The sequence below is a fragment of the Cryptomeria japonica genome, chromosome 10 (genome assembly GCF_030272615.1).
Source record: "Cryptomeria japonica chromosome 10, Sugi_1.0, whole genome shotgun sequence".
Taxonomy (NCBI): domain Eukaryota; kingdom Viridiplantae; phylum Streptophyta; class Pinopsida; order Cupressales; family Cupressaceae; genus Cryptomeria; species Cryptomeria japonica.
Genome location: NC_081414.1, coordinates 332,291,402 through 332,316,329, shown reverse-complemented (window position 1 = coordinate 332,316,329; position 24,928 = coordinate 332,291,402).

Genomic DNA, 24,928 nt, shown 5'->3' with positions numbered 1-24,928 from the left:
ATAGCAGCAAGTTTTGGGTAGACTTTGTAAAGCTGCAAGTAATGAACGAACAAATCGAATGACCCTCACAGTCCCACAATGAAAGATGCGGGAAGGTTAAGGACTGTAGCATCACGAGATGATGCCATGTGTCCCAGGCAGGCTGAGTAAGTCCAACAGCAGGGCAGCTGACAGAGTTGAGATTTAGAGATGATTTGGCAACACTTTGTCAAACTTTTAATGGGCCCACTTGCTACGTTGGAAGGTCAATATCAATATTGACCGATGGTGATCGCGTGATGTGCCATGTTGGATAGATCTATGGTGGATACAGAGCATTTTTCAAACGGAGTGATTGGGGTTGTTTCATTGTTATTCACGCGGGAAAATAAAGGTAGAAGAAGATAAGCTTGTTGACATGGAATAAACAGAGACGTGTCGAGGCATATGGATGTTGACTGATTCTTAAAAGGCCGATTTAGGAGGTGTTTTGTTGGGTTGAGTCATATTAGTGGACAAAGTTGGTAGTACCAGAGGTGGCAATATCAACAAGTCTTCATTGCCACCATGGAAAGAAGTTGAGATCTTCATAAGGATCAAGGGGATAAGGATAATTCATGAGCTAGAAGCAAAGTGATCAAGAACCTGTTAATAAAATTATAGGATGTGTGTTGTCAGAGATTCTCACAGTAAGGCAGAATATCAAGAAATTGTTGCTGAGAAACTTTCAAAAGATAAGGACTCAGTATCCAAAAAAGGGGGATTCTGAAGCAGAAATTTTGCAGTCAAAAAATCATGAACAAAATTGTTCACATAAGGTGAACTTGGTCAAAATGGCAGTGAATTGGTAGTTTGAGTCTGACGATGTTTTGATTCGATGGATATGATTTCTTGAATCCATTTGCTAGCAGGATGAATAGAAAAGCATTGGAATGATGATTTTTCCCATGCATGAACACCATCAAGAAAGGTATTTTCATTATAAATACAACTGGATGGTGTCTTCAATTGGTAGAAAGAATAAGAAAATTCATTATCTTCTCAGAAGGTTTTGAAATGGTGAAAATGATTTTTGAGCAGTATCGTGTTAGGAGTTACACTGAGCTTTGTGATACCAAATGGAATTCCTTTAGGAGTGAGTATGCTTATAGTCAATGGAGTCTTGAAAGTGGGGAGGACAGTTGATGGAGGCTTGAAATCAGTTTTTTATCAGAACAAGCCCTGCAGGACTCATCCTTTGTCTCTCCTTTGTGACTCGTTGGAAAAGGGTTAAAGAAGGAGCCTTACAGAGGAAAAGGAGTAGAACAAGGTTTGGATTAGGGCGGCAGTCGATCATCTTAGCAACAGCATGGAAGCTTCAATGCCTTCCCATCACTTTATTTTCCTCTATGAGCTCCTCTTTCCATTTTCTTTGATCTTGGGCATGAAGGTTGGAGGTCCTCCTCCTCAAGTTTAGGGGCGACTTTACTTCTTTTCAAGATCTAATTTCCCTTCCTAAAGGGAAATGCTCTGTAGAACAAAGATGATGCATCTCACGGTCCATTTGGAAGCATCTGCAATGATAGTGGCATGGCTCAAAAGGTTTTGTTTCTACCAAAATGCAGTTAGGAATTTTGGTTATACTTCATCATGAATGTCGGCATGGACAGTCTTTTGGGAGACTGTAGGAATGTTTGTGTAACAAAGTCACAAGTGGTCTTATGAGCTTGTGACAGGTGTCTCCTCTAGCCTGAAGCTTGTTTGCTCCCTTGTTTCTATAAAAGGGAATTCAGGGGCATGAGACAAATGTCGAGAAATTCCGTCCATAAGTTTGGATCCAAACACTTGGTCATGTATAGTAAGTCTAGATGAAATGAGTAAGTTGTAATAGAAATTTTTAGAGCAAATAAAATGGTTTGTGTCTCTTATTTTGTTTCAGGTTCTTGAAGGATTAATATGTAAGATAATTTGTACTAGAAAATAGCTTATCAAATGAATGCAAGCATAGTTCAAATTCATTTTCTCCAGTGTGTAACTCTGTTATGTTTTGAATGAGTAAGATCAAGGGTTTTTCTTGTTTGTTGCATTATTGTGGTGTATGTGTTTTCTATCTTATGCTCTGATCTAAGGGGTCAGTTAAATTTCTAGGATAGGATATGCAGACTGATGGGGCTTATACATGGATTCTTATAAGTATTTTGGATTGGGACAGATAGATGAGATGCATTGTAAGGCAATGTTATCTTAAGATCTCTAGCTATTAGATTAATGTTCTGTTATGTTATATTTCACCTTATATTTTACAATCTTAGTTTCCCAATGGATAAGACACTGTTCATGGATTTAGTCATTTCTAGTAACAGTTCTTTACTCATAGCTCATCGACGGCCTATTGTAAATTGATAATATCAAAATATCTTTTCATTTTTGTATGTCACTGCATGTCAAAAGTTGTCTCACACTCTAAAGTAGGTCAAGGATCACTGAGAGCTAGCCACTTTGTATCATTCTCCCTCTTTGTTGAGCCCCTTTTAGGAGTGAGACCTTCTACTTTATTTTAATATCATCTACAAGTATGGTGTGGAGATTGTAGGAGCATTAAGGGATCACCCTATGGGGTTTTGCAGAGCCCGAAGTGAAGAAGGGTTAGCATAATCCTTGTCATATGTTGGTCCAAGTCCCCGAGTATCTCTAAAGAAGTTTGGAGTTTGCCTCTCCATGCATGATTCAAGGGCCCGACTTGGTTCCTGCCCCTGCAGCAGTGTAAAACCCCCACCGTGTGCAATCTAGGGAACCAACAAAAATGGCGACTATGTTGGGCATAATTGTCTTGAATCAATGATTTTAACCTTGACCTCAGGTTGAGATGAAGTGGAGGTGACATTTTAGGTATTAGAAGGGGGTGGTGGAGGGGGTGCTTCCCTTCAAGAAGTTTGCTATATTGGAAGGGTTGCAGGTCGGCGTGAATGGTGACTTCTCTACCATTGAATGAGAATTTAAGGCATTGGTGATAGGCGGATGGGACGACTTGAATGGAATGAATCCACATATGGCCAAGGAGGATGTTATATGGGAGGTCAAGGTCCAAGACTTGGCATGTTGTTTCCATAATAGAAGGACTCACTTGAAGAGGCAGTGTAATTGTACCTTTTGAAACCCTTTCTGCATCATCATAGGCTTTGATTGTGATCTTTCCAAATGGTTCAACCAAGTCTTCAAAGATTCCCAATTGTTTGATTAACTTATATGTACATAGGTTTAAACCAGATCCACCATCTATAAGGACTCGCTTGACTTTATGTTTATGTACAATAGCCTCAATGTAGAGGGGCTTGTTGTGAGATGGGTTATCAATGGGTGCATCCTTTGATGTGGACACAAGGTGGTGTTACACAATGAGGTTTCCTATGAGGGATTGGAATTGGGCTACATTAATATTGTTGGGAACGTGGGACTCTAGGAGGGCTTGTTCAAGTATCTCTTTATGGGTAGGGGATTTTTTTAGGAGCTCAAGGATGGATATCTATGTAGGAGTTTTCTCGAGATGATCAAGGATATCATATCAATGGGTGGACAACATGGGAGGTTATGGAGGAGGGGAGGATCTCTCTGGATGGTTACTCTTCCTCTACGAGTGGTCACATTGCTGTCATTCTGAGCATTTGAGGGTGCAACACCTTGAATGACTATTTTGTCTTGAGAGGACCAACTGGATAACTGCAGAGGATGGATGCCTTGAATGGTGACTCTAGGTCTATAAGTGGTGGGAGGGGGATCAACCCCTTTGATTGTGACGATGTTAATGGTGGTGTCAACATGCTCTATACGACCCACCAAGGAGTCAAAGTTGGATACATAATTGGTATAATCATAATTGATGGCATGAGATGATGAAGCCTAGTCTTTACCATGCTTAGGGAATGGGTCCTGGTACATCTTGAGTTTATCATTGAAGTTATCGGGTTTAACACCTGCTACTTAAATATCTCCCTTGTCAATTAGGTCTTGAATGTAGTTCTTGAGTTCCATACACTTCCGTGTATCATGACCATTGACACGGTAATAATCACAATATTCATTCTCATTGTACCACAAAGGTTTAGGTTGTTTGGGGTCAAAAGGATGGGTTATCAGAAAGACAACCACGCCAGCCTGGACAAGATTTTGGAAGATGACCTCTATAGGCTCACCAAGTAGAGTATATTTACGTTGGGATTAGTTGTTGGAATAGGGAGGTCGACCTTGGATGGAAGGATTGTTGTAGGGTTATGATTGATTGGATTGATTATTCAATATATTATTGGTGGTGGTGGGTTTGGATGGGGCAGTGATAGTTTGGATGCGCTTGGCATCAATGACTCCATCATTGACCACGTTCTTGTTCTTAGACCAAAACTTTGGCTTGTCATTATAAGATGAACCTTGGTAAGTTTTTGATAATGTTTTAGTGTTCCTTCTTCCAAAAGAACACATTCCAAGGCTAGACATTTCTTGGATATTTCATCAAAGGTACTCAAGCATTGACAAGTTAGTAGTTTAAATAATTTAGGTACCAAGTTACATTGGAATAGCTCAACTTGGTGAGGTTCTAGTATGTCCCATAAAAATTTCTTGATAAGATGTCGCCATCTTTGGAGGAATTTGGTGAAAGTTTCTCTAGGCCTTTGCTTGGTATTGCATAAGCCCATCACAGAAGCGTTATTTTCAATATTGTAGGCATAGTGAGATACAAATTTTTCTACCAGATTTAGGAATGATGTGATGGAACCACGGGGTAGGGCAGAGAACCAAGTGAGGGCATCTCCGCCAAGACTTTTTGGAAATTAGCCTTCTAAGGTATAGCTCACTATAGGAGACCTCTTGACACAAAATGTGAAATTAACAGACATGATCCCTAGGGTCACCCTTGCCTTTGTATTTTTCAAATTTAGGCATTTAAAACCTAGGTGGGTAGGGTGTGACAAAAATGAATGGATCATAGGGATAGGGACACATTTCCTCGAAGGTGTAAGGTCTTTTGTTTGTCCCATTCTTAAATTTTTTGATAAGGTCATTCATGTCCCGAATTTCTTTTATGAGGTCAGGTCATTGATTAGGGACATAGCAACCTATGTTGGATCTTAGGATTTGATGAGATGAGGATAGAATACCACCACCACAAATGTATTGATATGAAGAAACGGTAGGTTGTAAGGAGGTAGACGGTTGTGATGTAATGGAAGGTTGTGATGTGTCTTGAGGATGTGATCCATGGATAGAGCTAATGGGAGGCAAACTTGTGTTAATGTAATTGAGAGAATTATAGAGAGGGGTGGTCAACCTAGGAGGTTGGGACATGGTTGGATTGGATGCACTTTGAGGTACACAGATTGGATGTGCAAAAACTGTTGGTGTGGATGTCATGGGTGGTGGATGGAGAATGGTGTCAATGTCAATTTGGTCCACGAGGTCACCTTTTGAAGGTCTATCAAGGATAGACTGGTCAAATCCTGGGGGCAGTCATTCCCCTTGAGTGATGAGATGAGCTACAAGCCCATTAGCATTATGTTTTAAAAAATTCTCCATCATGTCTTGATTGTAAGGATCAGCGAGAAAGGATTGGACACATGGAGAAAGGTTAGGTTGATCAACAAGTTGTTCCTCAAGTGATGTGGCAAATCTTGATTGTAGAGGAGACTAGTATCGGGCATTCCATAGTCTTCAGCTACCATTTTCACCTTTTGAGAGTGAGTCAAGACCATGCATGAATAACCTTAGAGATGATTTAGAAGAAAATTTGATGATAGGACTTAGCAAATTTTGATTTGATGGGGACAGATTTGGATGGTCCTTGGATTAGGATTTGGGATGAGGGATTGATGATGTTAACCACAAGCTAAGTGACAACCAAGCTAGGTAAAATTTAGATGCTATGATAGTGATCAAGTATTCTCCTACTTAGGGTAGACTAATGTCCCTAAGAAAAATAAGACAAAAGATAAGGGTTTGGATCAACCCACAACGATTAGGCAAAAGGTACTTAGGGGAGATTATTTCCCAAGCACAAAATCCAATTGATTGATTGATTAAGTATGAGGATCTAAATCAAACTTTGACAAGGAATTAACCTTATAATGGGATTGATTGATTGGTTTGATCTTTGGATGATAGAATTTGATTGATTGGACTAAGGTTTGGTTGAAGTTGGATTATTTGATTGAGGGTGCTAAGTCCTTAGAAATGGAATGATAAAAAAGATCAAGAAGGATTATGATGATTATGGAAGAAAGATGGTAAGGTTACCCTATATAGAAGATGACTCAATAGATCAAGAAGGATTATGATGATTATGGAAGAAAGATGGCAAGGTTACCCTATATAGAAGATGACTCAAAATGTGATTGGTTGAGAAGGAAAATAAAAAATGTCGATATGACCACCCCTATTGATTGACTGTGAAAGGCCTGACCTCTATTGGAAAGCACGTTCTCTTAGAGACTCCTCATCAAAATCGTTGTTGTGACCATGAAGATAGTTGTGAAAGCGATGCAAGAAGGCCCTATGTTTCAACAAGAATTTTTAGTTGATATATAGGAATCTTCGACGCTCAAGGAGTTGTTTCAAACTAGGGTTCTTCTTGACTTAACGATGGGTTGACCTTTTAGGATGTTTGGTTGACGTGGGCATGAAGGGAATTGTCGACTTTTGATGGAAAGCGGGTCAAAGTGGGAAGGTGTTTGAAAGAATGGAAAATATTTGTGAGACGGATGATTGTCAACTACTCTTGGAAAGAACACATCAAGATAAGTATACACATTGGCCAAGTGCAATGCTTGATAACAAGCGTGAAAGTGATGGGGGGCCTAGATTATCCCAAGTAGATTTTATTGGTTTTTAAACAAAATAAAGACACACTTTTAAACATACAACCTAAGGATGGAAAGTGGAAACCATTTGATGGGACCCCCACAACAATAATATACCTCCAACAAGAAAACATATAGAGACTCCAGTAGCACTGGCTCCACTCCACGACACTCACTTCTTGGGCATACAATTTTTTCTTAACCAAAAGATATAAGGATATATTATATGGGGAATTCATGTCTCATCTTGATGTGGTACATGGGGAGTATCTATGGGGTATGATCCACACACCTTGAACCATCAAATGTGGGATTTTGACTACTAAAATAAAGTTTTTAGTGTAAATGTTTAGGGATCACCGATCCAACGATGGATTCTCAAAGCAAGCCACTTAAGACTTTCTTATTGGTGCAGAGGGGTCATCCACATATGACGAATTCACTTGGCACTTCAGTAGCCTGACCAACTTATTTATATAGCGGCTCAAAAAAACCCGCTCGAGATCACACCGAGAGATTCGATATCCCCAACTTGTCCCAATTCAAAGTAGCCTTGTGGGGTGATGAAATCCCCAATCAAGAATACCCCTTGCTATAAATAATAAATGGTGGGTTTTAATGTTTGCTTTTTCTTTTACACCCAAGATCCACGAAGGCGAGGAGAGAGGATACTCAAGTGCAACGATGGGTCCACCCAATAGATGTGCAAATGCACATAACATAGAAAACACTCATTTATTTCAATCCCAAATGCAAGTTTATCTAATCTATAATGTGAGAAAACAAACTACACTAGTGGGAAAAAGTATTATTTGACTAGCGGGGCTGCAAAAAACCAGTTAGTAGTCTGAAATCAACCTTGGACAATCAAAAAATACTTGCAAAAACTAAAAATGAGATCAATAACTAAAATCCCTAAGGCCTCAGCGCAGATGCTGAAGTAGGTATGCCTACAAAACAAAAAGCAGAAAAATGCGGGAAAAATTAAAAATTTGAAAATTTAAAATTGATTATTAAAATACTATAAGCGTAGACGTTAAGCGTCTACACAGATGTCAAAAAGATAAAAAGACCAACAGAGTTACATGAAATTTTGAAATTTGAAATTTAAATCTAGGCGGGATTTTAAGGTCCGACATAGATGTCGAACCAAAGCGCAAAAGTTGATGCTTCAAAAAGCCCAAAAAATTAACCTAGTTAACTTAATAATTTGATTAGATTGCAAAAACAAAAAGAAAAGTAGCTAATTTAACATTTTTGTTCTTTTTAGATCCTTTTAAAATATTTTTGTTCATTTTAAGTTGTAAAAATTGAAAATAAAGCTCTAAACGAAGTGTCAAAAGACACTATGCAGAGATGTTGATCCAAGCGCGAAGACATTGATGCAAAGACCTGCAAAAAATGGCAGGTTAGTAGATTTAAACTATGCATGTAGACGTTAATGCAGAACATAGATGTTGAAACAACAAAGCACAGACGTTGTTCTGGAACCTACAACTTAGAAACTTGCAAAACACTCAAATTTAATATTAGTGACTAGGGACGTGGGTCCCCCCGAACGTGCCAAAATGAAGAGATATAAAAACTCCAAGTGATGCAATGCTTAGTTAATCAAATAAAGAATTCAAAACAATAAAATTTAAGCCATTATACCTTGAAATTTTACCTTCTCCTTCAAACTGAGCTCTTGGTGAAGTTGAAGATGCGCCCCTCTCCAACTTCTTTAGATTAGCTCCTTGTATGATTGTGGATTGATCTCCACACACAACAACTAAGATGAAGGGATGGATGAATAAGGAATAGCAAGTGGATGATCGATAGGGATTATAGCTAAGTGGTTATGGATGCCTAAGTTTCCTATAATGTGGATGCACAAGAGATGATTCATAAGCATAAAAGAGCAGCATGAACTTGCATGAGTATGAGATATGGAATGAAGGGGAGGAGACCCCAATTTATAGATTGGAAGGAGGAATGGATGGTTGGGATTGAAAATCAATCAAAGGTTGAGATTGAAGAAGATAGATGAGGTGGATTGAGAGGACATGGTGTGGAGAACAAGAGATTTGCCATAAAGGCTTTTTTGTCTCCACACTTCATAATGTACATGGGGAAGACAAAAAAGGAATTAAAAATTCCTTGGGGAAGGACAAGGGAATTAAAAATTCCCAAATAATGAAATGCATAGGAGAATGGGGAGAGAAAAGGAATTGAAAAATTCCTTGGGAGATGAGAGTGCATAAAGAGAGGAAATTTGAAATCCTTGAAATGACCAAAGTTGGTGCATTTAAGGTTGGAGGATGAGAGTGTTGGACATTGTTGTTACTAGGATATGTTGGTGTCATTGATGTCAACATATTCCTATGATTTACTGCTTTCGTGGTTGCAGATTTATTTATTGAGATCATGGTTCGGTGTATGGAGTATTTATAGTATCATTATATTTTTTGTATTGGTTTCGGTGATTTGGAAGCTTAATTGATCATATCATATGATTTGGTTTGTAGTTTGGTTTTCTGATCAGTACTTTGCAGAGTTTGGTATTTCCTCCTATATATTCCAGTGTGATCAGAACTAGAGCTGAGTTTTTGGGAGATTGTTTGGCATGGTCTTGTGTATCTTCATTTCAGATGGTTCATGATTTGGTGTTCTGCAAGTTATCTTTCTTCATGATAGTTGTTGTTGTTGTTTGAGTGTTCTTGAGTTTTAGATGTTGATCGATGAAGATTTGATAAGTAGTGTTGGTGCAACTGTTATACATGATTCTAATGTGCTTGCTGATGTTTCCTAATTATGTCCTATTTCTTTTGATGATCCGCATTGATCGTTGTGAAATTTTGTGAACCGATGATATTCTTCGTGTTATGCGGTATTCTTGGTGGAGTAGTGTGTTGCAGTTGACCTTGGTGTGATTTTTACTAGTGTTGCATGTTTGGGCATTTGGTTTAGGTGCATGTTATATCAAGTATATCATTATATTGGTCCAGTGGTCGATCTTTGTATCATGTGATGTAATTTTCTAATTGTGAGTTGAGGATTTAACTGACCTTGTTGTCAAGGTTGATGAACTGTATAAATAGGTGGTATGGTCATGTAATTTAGGTATTGATGTTGTGTCTGCATTATCAAAGAGTGGTATATGTGTTTCTTAAGTGAATTTATCCTTTGATGTGGTGTATTGAGTTGAGGTGTTGTAGGGCATATTGAAGATTTATAGTTGCGATCGAGATCTAAGATAATATCCAACTACTCCTCTCCACCATGGAGTCTCTTTACTTTCCTGTCGGTGACTCTTCCTCTCCACCAAGGAGTCTCTTCACTTCTATGTCGGTGACTCTTCATGTCCATATGGCTATCAGTGAAGATGTAACCGTTGGTGTCTTTTCTTCTTCCTTCGTGGTGTCTCTTCACTTGCAATTTCAATTCTTTATATTCATTGCTCTTCTCCTTCGGCAGATGGATAGATATATATTGTTGACTTCTCTCATTTGTCTATAGCAAGTTGAGAATATTGTGTATGTAGTCTGTCAGATCGGATATATTATATGTTTTATGTGTTCTGAATTTTCAAACTTATGAAGGTTTATAGAATGTATAAGAGATGTATCATTTGCCTTCATTGTCAAGATTGATTTTTGAAGAATCAAACTTGTCTTATTGAGATTGATAGTAATATGAAACTATCAACAGTTGTATTCATTTTTAGAGATATAATAAAGTTCATTTTTTAGTGCGTTGGGTTTTTCACCCTCAAGTGGAGGGCTTTCCCAGGACAAATTCTGTGTATTTTGTTTCAAATTTCTATGTTGCTAAAACATTAACATGGTATTAGAGCCAGGTTACTTCTATAGAGCCTAACCACTTGAAGGTAGATCCTGTGCTTCAGAGGGAGCCTGACATATCATTAGAAGTAACCTTGGATGAAGAGGTCAGAAGATTGATTTTAGCTTCAGAGGGAGCTTGTGGAAGCCTTACATTTCAGCTTCAGACGGAGCTTGGCATTTCAGCTTCAGAGGGAACTTGTCATTTCAGTTTTAGAGAGAGCCTGACATTTAAGCTTCAGAGGAAGCCACGTCATCATGAAAATTTTGTTAATGCATTTTTCTCTGTGATGGAGAAATTTGAGGTGAAAGCCCTTGTTCATGAGTTATTCTTTGTGAGGGAGAAGTTCGAGGTGAAATCCCTTGTTAAAGAGTTCTTCTCTGTGAGAATTTTGAGGTGAAATCCCTTAGTTAACAAGTTCTTCTCTGCAAGAGAAGTTCGAGGTGAAATCCCTTGCTAACGATTTCTTCTCTGAGAAAGAATTTTGAGGTGAAATCCCTTGTTCCACCCTCTGGGAGTAGCTATGGTGGATCCACCCTCTGGGAGTAGCCATGGTGGAATTCATGTGTGTGACTTCGTGACTTTATTTTCTATTTTTCTGATTCACCCTCTAGGAGTGGCTATGGTGAATATTGTTATGTTGAGATTTATTTGAGAAAATTTGTGATGAGATTTTTTTGTTGACATTCTTTTGGTTGTAGCTATGTGTACTTGTCATGTGATGACATTTTGAAGATCTCTCACTTGCTAAGAGGGAGTGTTGAAGATTTATAGCTGCGATAGAGATCTAAGATAATATCTAACTCCTCTCCACCGTGGAGTCTCTTCACTTTCCTGTCGGTGACTCTTCCTCTCCACCATGGAGTCTCTTCACTTCTTTGTCAGTGAAGATGTAATTGTTGGTGTCTTTTCTTCTTCCTTCGTGATGTCTCTTCACTTGCAATTCTGATTCTTTATATTCATTGTTCTTCTTCTTCGGCAGATGGATAGATATATATTGTTGGCTTCTCTCATTTGTTTGTAGCAAGTTGAGAATATTGTGTATGTAGTCTGTCAGAGTAGATATATTATATGTTTTATGTGTTCTAAATTTTCAGACTTATGAAGGTTTATAGAATGTATAAGAGATGTATCATTAGACTTCATTGTCAAGATTGATTTGTGGAGAATCAAACTTATCTTATTGAGATTGATAGTAATCTGAAACTATCAACAATTGTATTCATTTTCAGAGATATAATAAAGTTCATTTTTTAGTGGGTTGGTTTTTCACCCTCAAGTGGAGGGTTTTCCCAAGATAAATTCTATGTATTTTGTTTCAAATTTTTGTGTTGCTAAAATATTAACAAGGCAGACAAATGTACTTAACCAGAATTGTCATCAGGCATTAGTAAATGCTATTATTGTAGTTCATTTCTTCCAGATTGTAGTTTGAATCTTATTGTAAGTTAGTGAGACTTCCCTGAGGGTTGTAGCCTTCCAGGTTATTATATCTTGAGCTGTGAGCTCTAGGTAGTGTGCCTGAATGTTGGTGCATTCCCCATTGTAATTATTTCTACATACTACTGTAGAGTATCATCTTATTGTGGGTAGGTTCCCACCGTGGTTTTTCCCTTAACCGGGTTTTCCACATCAAAATCTTGGTGTTGTGTGTTGTGCTATCAATTTGCTTATCTTTTTTGTTGCTGCAATTTATCAGATTTGTATTTGTGGTTGAGTTTGTAGATTCGGTGAAAACTGATTCACCCCCCCCCCCTCTCAGTTTTCTTTCACTGTTGTTGCCAACAATTGGTATCAGAGCTAGATCCTCTGGAAGAAGCTTAACCGCTTGAGGAGATCCAAGATGGAAACTGGAGGTGTTATCTTTAAGAAGGAGAGTCTAAGATTTGATGGAAGTAATTATGCTATATGGAAGAACCGGATGGAGGTGCACTTGAGATGTCTTGGAGAGGATTACTAGAATATTACAAAGGGTGCCTATTATGTTCTTCAGAATGGATCGGTTACTGTTGTTGAGATCAAGGATGTTGAAAATAATATTAGAGCTAAGGAAGCATTGCTGAGTGCCCTGAATGATTCAGAAATGATTAATGTAATGGGACTTTATACTGAACATGAGATCTGGGAGAAGCTTGAGACCCTGTATGAAGGAGATAAAAAAGTCAAAGTTGCTTAGTTGCAGAGTTTGAAAGGGAAGTATGAGATGCTGAAGATTGGAGAAGATGAGAACATAAACACTTTTATGGCTAAGGTGAATGAACTTGTCCTAGGTATCAAATGTGTCGGTGGAACCCTTGAAGAAGATGAAATTGTTGCTAAGGTGCTAAGATCATTGCCTTCTGCTTACAAACATAAGGTAGTTGTTATTGATAATATCAGGAGTGTGACTACTATGACAAGAGACGTGTTGGTTGGAAAGATTGCTGCATTTGAACTAAGCAAGCTTGGTGAATCACATGGAGAGTCTGAGACAACATTTAGAGCATCTATATCCGGGAAGCAGAAGTATGATCTTGATGAATGCAAAATATCTAGATATGAAAGAGAGAGAAGAGAGATGGAAGAGCAAGAAAGAGAATTGGATGAGCTTGAAGCATTGATTGCCCGTAGACTTCCTAAGGGAGCTAGCAAGTATGACGGAAAATTGCTTCTGAAATGATTCTCTTGCAATAAGATAGGACATTTTGCTTCTAGATTTCTTGGAGAGAATGTCTAAATATGATAGGCATGATAAATATGATAAGCATGACAAGTATGATAGATATGAGAAGCATGATAAATATGATAAGCATGACAAGTATGATAGATATGAGAAGCATGAAAAGTAAGATAAGCCTTACAAGTCTAACCAGAAGTATGAGCATCAGAAGAACTATTATTATGCTACTGATGTAGGTGTTACAGATGAAGAATCGAAAGGAGATGAAGTTTTATTTATTGCTATCAAATAAGATGGACTGGTACCTATTGATTCCACAAGCTGCACTATTGAGGAGAAATCTTTAGCTGCTAAAGTTGAAGAGAAAGATGAATAGGTGATTGGCAGTGGTTGTTCACATCATATGACTAGTGATAAAAGAAAATTCATGAGTATGGAGAGCTATGATGGTGGAATATTAAGTTTTGGAGATGACAAAGCCTATGTGATCTGTGGTAGAGGTTCTATTTCCTTTGATGGTAAGCATAACACTGATGATGTCTTGTATATTGAAGGTTTGAAGCATAATCTTTTATGTGTTGGACAAATGGTTGACAAAGGTTATGATTTACAATTCAAGAATGGAAAATGCAAGATCCTAAATGCCTTTGATATAGAGATTGCATTTGGAACTAAGACTAAAGGTAATATCTTTCATTTGAATGCTAGTGAGAAAAGTTGCTTGATTGCTCATATTGATGAGAGTTGGTTGTAGCATAGGAGAATGTGTCATGATAATTTTGATTCAATGATTAAGATCAGTTCTATACAAGTTGTTAGAGATCTGCCTAAAATTGTTAAGCCTACTAATTTGGTATGTAAGGAATGTCAAAAGGGTAAGGAAACAAGAATTTCTTTCAAGAGTAAGTAGTATACATCTATTGGATTGCTAGATCTTGTGCATAATGACCTATGTGGACCTACAAACGTTAGAAGTGTGCAGGGTGATAGATATTTCATGTTACTAATAGATGATTATTCCAAATGTGGGTTATCTTTTTGAAGGAAAAATCAAAAGTGTCGCATGTATAAATTCATCAAATGTAAAGTAAACTAGGATAGAAAGGGAAAATCACGAATCCCTATCCTAATTAGAATTCAAACAAACAAAACAATGAAATAACACAGAAGCAAGAAACATGAATATAATTAAAATCAATCAATCCCCCCTATTCCAAGACTGTGTAGAGCTTCCATTGCTCTTCTCCTCTTTGTGGTATGGTGGCTCTCAGATATCACGTTGGCAACCTACAAATGACACAAAGATTCAAAGTTTGTGATTCATCGTGATTGTTGAAAATGAAGATTGAATGCTCAATTTATAGATTTTTGGAGAGGATTGAATGAAAGGTGGAACAGTTTGATCAAGAGGTCGAACTCAGGTGAGCTCACATGTTGATTGATAGTTGAACTACTGAATTGGAGGTGAAACAAAATTGATTGAATAGATTAATATGTTAACTGATTGAGAAAAAAGTTGATTGAAAGATGAAAAGGATGATTGGAGGGAAATTGATTGATGACAAAGAAAGCTTTATTTAGAAAAAGCTAACTAGAAGATAGAAAAAGAATGATCAGAGAGAATTAAAGAAATGATGTAATCAATCAATTAATTGAAAATATCAATTAAATTAGATGGAATAGTTAAGTGATTGAAAGCTTTTTGAATGCCTTTTGGAAAAAAGCAAAGTGGAAGATAGAAATAGAAATTGGAAAAATAATTAATTTGATTAATTGATTAAATTAATTAATTTAGCATGTGCTTGCACTTTGGTTTTCAATTTAATCTTTGCATGAGATTTAATTCAAATATTTAATTTATTTTAAATTCAATTTACTATTTGAATATATTTAGAACTTGACTTTGATTTTCAATTTGATTTTTGAAATCATGCACATGTATTTAATTAAATAATAAAGATTATTTAATTAAAAGAATTAAATCACAATTATAATATTTAATTAATATTTAGAAGAGGATTAAATGATTAATTGATGAGAAGATAGAAATTGAGAATGAATTTATTTCAATAATAAAGATTATTTAAATTGAAAGATTAATAATCATAATTAATTAAATAATAAATATTTAATTAACATTAGAAAATGGTTTAAATGATTAAATGATGATAGAATTAAAATAAAATAATTAGTAAGATGACAAAGAAATATGAAATTAGAAGAATAAGATTAATTAACTTAATTAAATAATCAAAGAATTATTTAATCAATTAGAAGAATAATTAGTACATGATCAATGGGACATTTTTAGGTGTCTACATTTGCCCCTCTTTTAGTCAATGTCGGAATGACTTTGTTTTAAATAAAATTTAAAAAAAATTGCCCCAGTATGCCTCGGTACATGCTTAGGGTGTAATTCCCCCTCGAGAGATTGTTTATGCATTAAAGGTATGAATGATCTCTCGAAATAAGAAGAATGCTAGATGAAAGACGAAGAATGATTAATTGTTAGTTGATTAGAGATAGAGATAGGTGATGTGAAGATGATATTGAGATAGAATATGAGAGAATGAACCTTAGAATGAAATAGAATAATGTTAGATGATAGAAAATAATTTAGAAAGAGATGATGAGAAAAGAATCAACAAACTAGCAATAAGCAAATGAGATGAAATGAGAATGATTGATTCACGAACCTGTGTCATTTATTGCGCAATATATACTCATCACTGAGCCTTATTATTGAACAATGGATTTTTGCACATCAGGGAATAAAGAACCAAGATGTAAAGATATCTCATTGAAGAAACAAACGTGTAGCAGACAAGGAGTGAAACCCTCCATTCTGAGAATAATGTCAGGGGTCGAGGTATGTGGGATAGTCACAAGAATAACTATCCTTGACTTTTACATAGGATATTTGTCGAATGAACGTACCAACACAGACACCCATTGGAACTATTTCCCCAGAACTTCATTGGTCCACACCACAAACAACAAACAAAGAAAAAGATCATGACCATCCTAGCTCCTCTAGTCACTTGTGGACATCCTTGAGTAGCATAGGAACATGACATGTCGCCAAATGATAAAAGATAAAAACTAACTAGGACAAAATCCAGCAGCCATACTGATCTATGTCTTCATTTTGATTGCTTGATGTGATAGTTGATAATGCCTGATCTTAGAAAGTTGCAGACCCCGTTTAAGACTGACTTGTCTGATTTCAAGTGTATCCTCTTCTGTTTAAGACAAGATAATGATTACTTGATATGGATGTGATACGATTGATAAGATAATTTGATCAATTAATTGCATATGTTTGATTGGATAGTCGTATCCTTTGTTAACTTCGTGCGAATATTTGATTCTTGCGAGACATTTTATTGCAAGTTTTTTGATTGATTTTTTGGATTTTGTGGATTGATATTTGAATTTTTTTGGATTTTTGTGGATTGATATCTGAATGATTTTGGTTGATTTTTTTTTCAATATTTTTGGTATTTTTTCAAGATCATATTCAAATGTTTTTGATTGATTTTTTCAGGATCTATTTGATTTTTAGGATTTTGTTAGGATTGTATGTGAATGTTTTTGTTATTTCTGCTTTGGATTTGATGAAACATGACCTATCATCAATTGATAAAGATAAGACTAACTTGGACAAAATCCAACAGCCATATTGATCTATTTCATTGTTTTGATCGTTTGATGATTGATAGGAATGTCAGGTTTGAGAGAGTGAATACCCCGTGTAAGACCAATCTGTCTGGTTTCAAGTGTACCCTTCGTTGTATAAGACATGTTGATGTTTGATAGAGTTTGATCAATAAATTGATTAACAAGACATGTGATCAGTTTGATTGTAGACTTTGAGAGTTTATCTGTTGTTGATTTGATTTGATGGACAGTCTATGTTTTCTTGCATTGATTTTCAATTTTTTTTGTTTTTGTTTTTTTTAAGGCTTTTTCCAAGACATTTTATGACTTTTTTGGGGATTTTTTCAGTTATGCCCCCAGTGTGAAGACCTATATGACATGATGATCTTCAGAATGCATGTGGAGACAAGGAATTTTTGACATGACCTATGTTAATGCAATATGCATGATGAAGATGCAATTCCTATTCAAACAAGGATGACTATGTTTGTTTAACATTTTGTAATACACCAATTGAATTGGAGGTACAAAACATTTCATAGATAAGCGGTCAATCGATCCTTAAGGTTCCTTGGAACATCCAAATTAACACACTTAGTGACTAGGATTTACAAATGGAGATGTAGAAAACTTCCCCATTGGTTCTTGAAACTTTGATCTTCTTTTGCCCATGTGTGTGCAAATGAGTTAATTCCCCCTCTTGTGTTCACTAAAGATTCTTAGCATCCTATATGACTAGCTACGTGGATTATTCTAACTTCTAAAGCATCCTGAATAGAGCCTCGCTGCCAGCAAGCTTTTAAAGCTCCGACAAGGTTATAGACTATAATTTCTCAAATATTGCTCCATTGCCAACAGGCGTTCATAGCCCTAATGGAGTTACTCACATGTCCCCATAGTCAATCTTTTTATCGCACTTTGTATGCGTGATATTTGAGTTATATATCATTGCTCTTTTGTTGTTAGATGGATATTTGGCATAACACTTTTTCATTTCTTTTTTTTTTCTTGCCTTGACTTGTAATTAATGAAACCTACTTGGGTGTGACAATTACAATGGCGCTGAAGTAGAATTTTAGATTTTTCACTAGTCATATGATCAACTAGGTGTCTCGAATGAATTATAGATTTTGTTAATGTGTTTGAGATATAGCAATTGATAGATTTTGGGTTAACAAGTCTCAAATAGTGAAATCACTACCCTGCCATAAGTAAAGCGTTGTCAGAGGGTAATGTTGAAAATGTATGACCTTAGGACCTCAAAGACTTCATGTCTAAATATCTAAGAAAGGAGATGACCCTTGTTCCTCTTGAATACAAACAGATGATAAACTTGGACAGTTGTCATGTTTTATTGATGTTGCTATATGCAAATGCAGAAACTATATGCTATGAAATATGTGAATATGATGCATTTGAAAAAGAAACTATATGTGATGCAGTGTTTTGAATAAAATGAGATACAATTCGAAAAGTAAAACCTAAACTAACCCAATCCTTAGATATAATATCATTTAAGGTGCATGTTATTCATAGGGTCAGGAAGTTTTGTGTAGGTAGTTCATTGGTCTTTGTTTGAAGAGTCGGATAAAAATGTCTTTTCCAATAGGATATAAGGACTCAGCTAAGTGTACATGTTCAACATCTCCAACATTGATTTCTTTAGTTTTTGGATTTTGTGGATCATCAAAGGGAAATACAGCTCTAGAACCCATGAATTCAGCTATAGCCTTATCATTTTTAAAGCAATCCGATTGTGGTATATCCTCTTTCCCCTAGTCTATCAAGTGCAGGTATATGAAGCAAATAGATTCTGGTTCTAAAGTTGTGACCACATTGGCATGTGAAAATGGCACACATACAATCATTGATAAATTATTCTCTACAGTATGATTAGGATTGGTGACTTCATTGATAAGGAGTTCATGAAAAACTTGTGAAGAGGGATTGGGATCATGAGGGGGACTAGGAGAAATGGTAAGTTCATTTGAGATGGAATCTTGTGAGAAACATGGAGGAATATGATATGGAGATGAAGGGATGGAGAGATCTTGAGAAATAATGGGATCATGCTTAGAACATGAAGGTGAAGGAATACTTTGATCTTGACTTGGAAAGGGATTATTAGGAAGGATAGAAGGGATATCCTGATCTTGCTTAGGAGGTGGATGCTGGATGGGACTTGAAGGACACTTTGTTCTTGAGATGAAAGGGTATCATTATGAATGGAATAGAAAAGAGTGAGGGGATCATCATAAGATTCTTGGTCGGTGGGATCTTGATCAAATATTGGGTAGGATGGAAGGGTTTGTTCTTGATCTTGATTTGTTTCAAGACTCATTTCTTTTGATTTTGGATCATCCTGTTAACATGGGGAAGAAGTTTGGATATGCATGGGAGATTATTAGAATGTTTTAACATATTATCCTGAAGAGGAAGGATTTTGAATGAGATCCTCTGGATTGTGACTTGAATTATATTGGATTTGTACAATGGATAGCCCTTGGGAGGTTGTGCTATTGGATAGAGATGGCATGGATTGCTCTTGTGTGACTTTAGGGGATGATGAAACGGTGGATAGATATGGTTGATTTGGGCTTTGGTTGAAAGGGATTTGATTTTGGTTGAAAGGAGTATAATTTTGGGTGAAAGAGGTTTGATTTTGGTTGAATGAATTTTTATTTGGACTTTGGTTGAAAGGGGTTTGATTTTGGTTGAAAGAGGTTTGAATGTTGGGTTGGTGTGAATTTTGATTTAGACTTTGGTTGAAAGGGGTTTGATTTTGGTTGAAAGAGGTTTGAATGTTGGGTTGATATGATTGGTATGATTGATATAGCGGGTTGAAAGAAAAGAAGGTTTACATGACTCTAATGTTGGTTAAACTAAGGTGGGAATGATTTTGTTGAAGAATGAAGGTTGGCATGTTTGAATGGTCTCAAAAGAAGAAGAAGGTTGGCCTGATACTAATTCCCTCATGGTCATCACTTCTCTCATCATTTTTTCTAACCAGCCCCTATGGTTGTTAGGACTAGTCATGTCTATCATTTGTTGTTGCAAAGTCTTGATCTGTTGAGCTAAGGTTTCTATGGATGGTGATGGAATAGGAATGGAAGGGATGAATTCTCCACCTTCCCTACGAAATGTATAATGCCAATCCATGATGTTTTCTTGATTGGTTTGGACCTAGGATCACAACATATAAGATGTTTTCTCCATTTCTTTGAATGTGACAATGTTTGATTTGTTGAACTTGACAAACTTGTTTGAGTTGAGGTTGAGTTTGATTGATCCTCTGATTGTGATTTGGATGTTTGGGGTATGACTTTCTAGGATGATTATGCAAATGAGGATGGACTAAGATAGACGTATATGAAGTCTAGACAAGGACTAAAATGAATATTATAACACTAAAATGAACTAGGAGGTCAATGGGACACAGATAAGGACTTATGAGAAGATTATGATGATGCATATGGGAACTCTATGAGGACAATGCAAGGGCTTATGCAAATACTTATGAAAATTTTAATGACGTAAATGAGGATGATAATAAGGACGATAACGAGGATGATGCTGGGACTTATTCAAATTCTAAGGACGTATATGAGGACGATAATAATGACGTAAATGAGGACTATAATGAGGACTAGTCAAGGACTAAGGGCATTTATGAGGACGATAATGGGGATGATAATAAGGACTAAGGACGTATATGAGGATGATAATGGGGACAATAATGAGGACTATGTGAGGACTTATGCAAAGTATGGATGTAAATACGGATTATATGAGGACGACAATGAGGACTATGCAAGGACTTCCTATGGTCACAAGTATGTTAAATTTTTTAGTTTGTAGGTTTGTCTAATGTTTCAAGGTAAACTTTGTTTCCAGTAATTTTTTTTGTAGGACAAGTTTGTTGTTTTCCAAATCTGAGAACAGTTGTTTGAAGATAGGTATAGCTGACTGAACTATGTTCTGACCAACTCTGAGAATTCAGAGATATGCAAGATAGGGCCTAAAATAGCCCGAATACTAACTCAATATTGGTTTGGTACAATGATACATATAAAAGCACATAATACAATCTTAGGCTGGAAAGTGGACACCATTCAATGAGGCCCCCGTAGCAAAATACTGAAATAAAATGAACAAATAAAGAGTCTGGCAGCACTGGCTCCACTCCATGGCACACACTTCTTGGGCATGCCAGTCTCTCTTACCCCAAAGATTCAAAGATCTTATCACTGAGGGATTTCTGTCTCATAATGCAAGGTACATGAGGGGTATTTATGGGGTACGATCCGCACTCCTGGAATCACTGAATCTGGGATTTGGGCTACTAAATTGGTTCTTATTGAAAGTTTCAAGGGATCCCGATCCAACGATGGATTCTCATAGAAAGCCACTTAAGACTTTAGTTAAGCTTATGGTGCAAGGAAGGCCCCCACATATGTCGAATTCACTCAACACTCTAGCCACCTGACCAGTATATTTATATAGCGGCTTGAAAAATCTGCTCGAGAGTACGTTGGGAGAGATGATATCCCCAATGCATCCTAATTCGAAGTACCTCTGTGGGGTGATGGAATCCCGAGTCAAAGATGCCCTCACTACTAAAATGAAAAATTGGGTGTTGTTATCACCTTCTCCCTTTCTCCCAAGACCCCGAAGGCGGTGGAAAGGTAGTTAATGCAACAGTAGGTCCACCCCAAACACAATAAAAAAGTTATTTCCCTTAAAAAAGCAAATTATGAGTTATTCTATTGATAAACTTGATTCACGTTCATTTTAGAAACCCAAACTTAGGTGTGAGATACGCATGTGCATATCAATTTTAAAACACCAAACTGAAATGTGAATGCATGCATGTCAATTTTAACCATTGTTTATTTTAAGCCCAAAACTGAAGGGTTATAACATGCATGTTCATTTTAACCATTGTTTATTTTAAACCCAAAACTGAAGTGTGAGAGAATGAGTGTTTATGATTCAGTAAAGATCCGATCCTCTGTAAATTCACCACATGCTGCAAACAAATAATCAATAACCCAATAAAACCAACAGAAAACAGAGAAATAAACTATGACAAATACGAATGTGTGATGATACCTGAGCGATTGAGTGATCCTATATGATCGATTGCGTAATTATGATAGAGTGATTGCATGATCCTAACAGAGCGATTGTGTGATCTTAACAGAGTGATTGCGTGATCTGCAAACAAACAAAAGAAAAAAATAAAAAAGAAAGCTAATTTTGATCAGTAACCTGCAAAATAGATTGTGATGTCCTAGCAATATCTCTCATCATCCATTCTATGTTAAGAAAATCGTATTTCACTCTATAAGAGAGAACTAGGCTATTGTATCTGTCGATGGCTAGTTGATCCTCTAGATCTCGTATCTTATTTTCTACCTTTAGGATTTTCTGATAGTGTCTGGCTTGCCTTCCATGTTCCTTCGTCCTCCTGGCACTTGAAATTCTGAATTGTACCTTACGTGCCATAAAATGTCATAATTAAGCATGCAATAAAAGTAAATCGTATTCAGATTTACCTAATTTCATACAAAATTTGACAAAACATAGAGCAGAAAATAAAAAACATAAAGTAAACAGAACAACAATATTCCTGACGAATGTGTGATCCTAACAAAGCAATTGGGCGATCCTGTAAGGGCTTTTGTGTGATGGGTTCCACACGAATGCATGACCCGGTCTGCTCAATTGCATGAGCCTGTCTATGCGATTGCGTGATGATGTAAGCATGATTGCGTGAGTCGGAATTTGTTTTGCAAATTCGTATAAACCTGCAAAAAAAAATTTAAAAATTGTACGACTTGCAAAATCACACAGAAAAAAATAAGGTTAAATTGTTGCTAGTTCATGTCGGGCTCACCAAAATGTTGCATGTATAAATTCATCAAATGTAAAGTAAATTATGAATGAAAGGGAAAATCACGAATCCCTATCCTAATTAGAATTCAAACAAATAAAACAATGAAATAACACAGAAGCAAGAAACATGAATATAATTAAAATCAATCAATCCCCCCTATTCCAAGACTGTGTATAGCTTCCATTGCTCTTCTCCTCTTTGTGGTATGGTGGCTCTCAGATATCACACTAGTAACCTGCAAATGACACAAAGATTCAAAGTTCATGATTCATCGTGATTGTTGAAAATGAAGATTGAATGCTCAATTTATAGATTTTTGGAGAGGAATGAATGAAAGGTGGAACAAATTGATCAAGAGGTGGAACTCAGGTGAGCTCACATGTTGATTGATAGTTGAACTATTGATTTGGAGGTGAAACAAAATTGATTGAATAGATTAATATGTTAACTGATTGAGAAAAAACTGATTGAAAGATGAAAAAGGATGATTGGAGGAAAATTGATTGATGACAAAGAAAGCTTTATTTAGAAAAAGCTAACTAGAAGATAGAAAACAAATGATTAGAGAGAATTAAAGAAATGATGTAATTAATCAATTAATTGAAAAGATCAATTAAAATTAGATGAAATAGTTAAGTGATTGAAAGCTTTTTGAATCCTTTCTGGAAAAAAGCAAAGTGGAAGATAGAAATAGAGATTGGAAAGATAATTAATTTAATTAATTAATTGATTAAATTAATTAATTTAGCACGTGCTTGCACTTTGACTTTGATTTTCAATTTAATCTTTGCATGAGATTTAATTCAAATATTTAATTTATTTTAAATTCAATTTGTTATTTGAATATATTTAGAACTTGACTTTGATTTTCAATTTGATTTTTGAAATCATTCACATGTATTTGAAATTGGGAGAAATTAGAAGAATTAATGAAATTAGATGAAATTAGATTAAATGAAATTAGAAGAAATTAGAAATTAAATGAAATTAGAAGAAATTAGAAATTAGAATTTGGGGATTTGGAATTTGAAGAATTAATTAGCTAATTAAATAATTTAAAAAAATTATTTAATTATTTAGAAATTGAATTTAATTAAATAATAAAGATTATTTAATTAAAGGAATTAAATCACAATTATAATATTTAATTAATATTTAGAAGAGGATTAAATGATTAATTGATGAGAAGATAGAAATTGAGAATGAATTTATTTAAATAATAAAGATTATTTAAATTGAAAGATTAATAATCATAATTAATTAAATAATAAATATTTAATTAACATTAGAAAATGGTTTAAATGATTAAATGATGATAGAATTAAAATAGAATAATTAGTAAGATGACAAAGAAATATGAAATTAGAAGAATAAGATTAATTAACTTAATTAAATAATCAAAGAATTATTTAATCAATTAGAGGAATAATTAGTACATGATCAATGGGACATTTTTAGGTGTCTACAAGAAGAATTGGACAAATTCAAGATATTCAAAGCAAAGGTTGAGACTGAGACAAGACTGAAGGTGAAATGTCTGAGATCTAACAGAGGAGGAGAATTTTGTTCCAATGAGTTTGATTCATTATGTGAGAAGTATGGGATTAGAAGACAATTATCCGCTCCTAGAACCCCACAGCAGAATAGAGTTGTTGAAGGGAAGAACAAAACTATCTTGTATGCTGCAAGGACTATGTTGATTGAAGGGAATATTCTGAAGATCTATTGGAGAGAAGCTATTAGCACTACTATTTACAAATTCAACTGAGTGCATATAAAAGGTGATACTGGTAAGAATCCTTATAAACTATGGTTTGGTCATGTTCCTACTGTGAGATATTTTAGAATTTTTGGAAGCAAGTATTATATCAAGAGAGATGAGGATATAGGAAATTTTGATGCAAGAAGTGATGAAGAAATTTTCTTGGGATATTCAATACAGAGCAAAGCCTACCAGTGCTACAATAAGAGACTGAGAAAGATAGTGGAAAGTGAAAATGTGAAAGTTGATGAGAACTGTGGAAAAGAAATCAGAGCATGCAGATATGATGATGGTCAACATATTGTTCTAACACCTATTTAGAC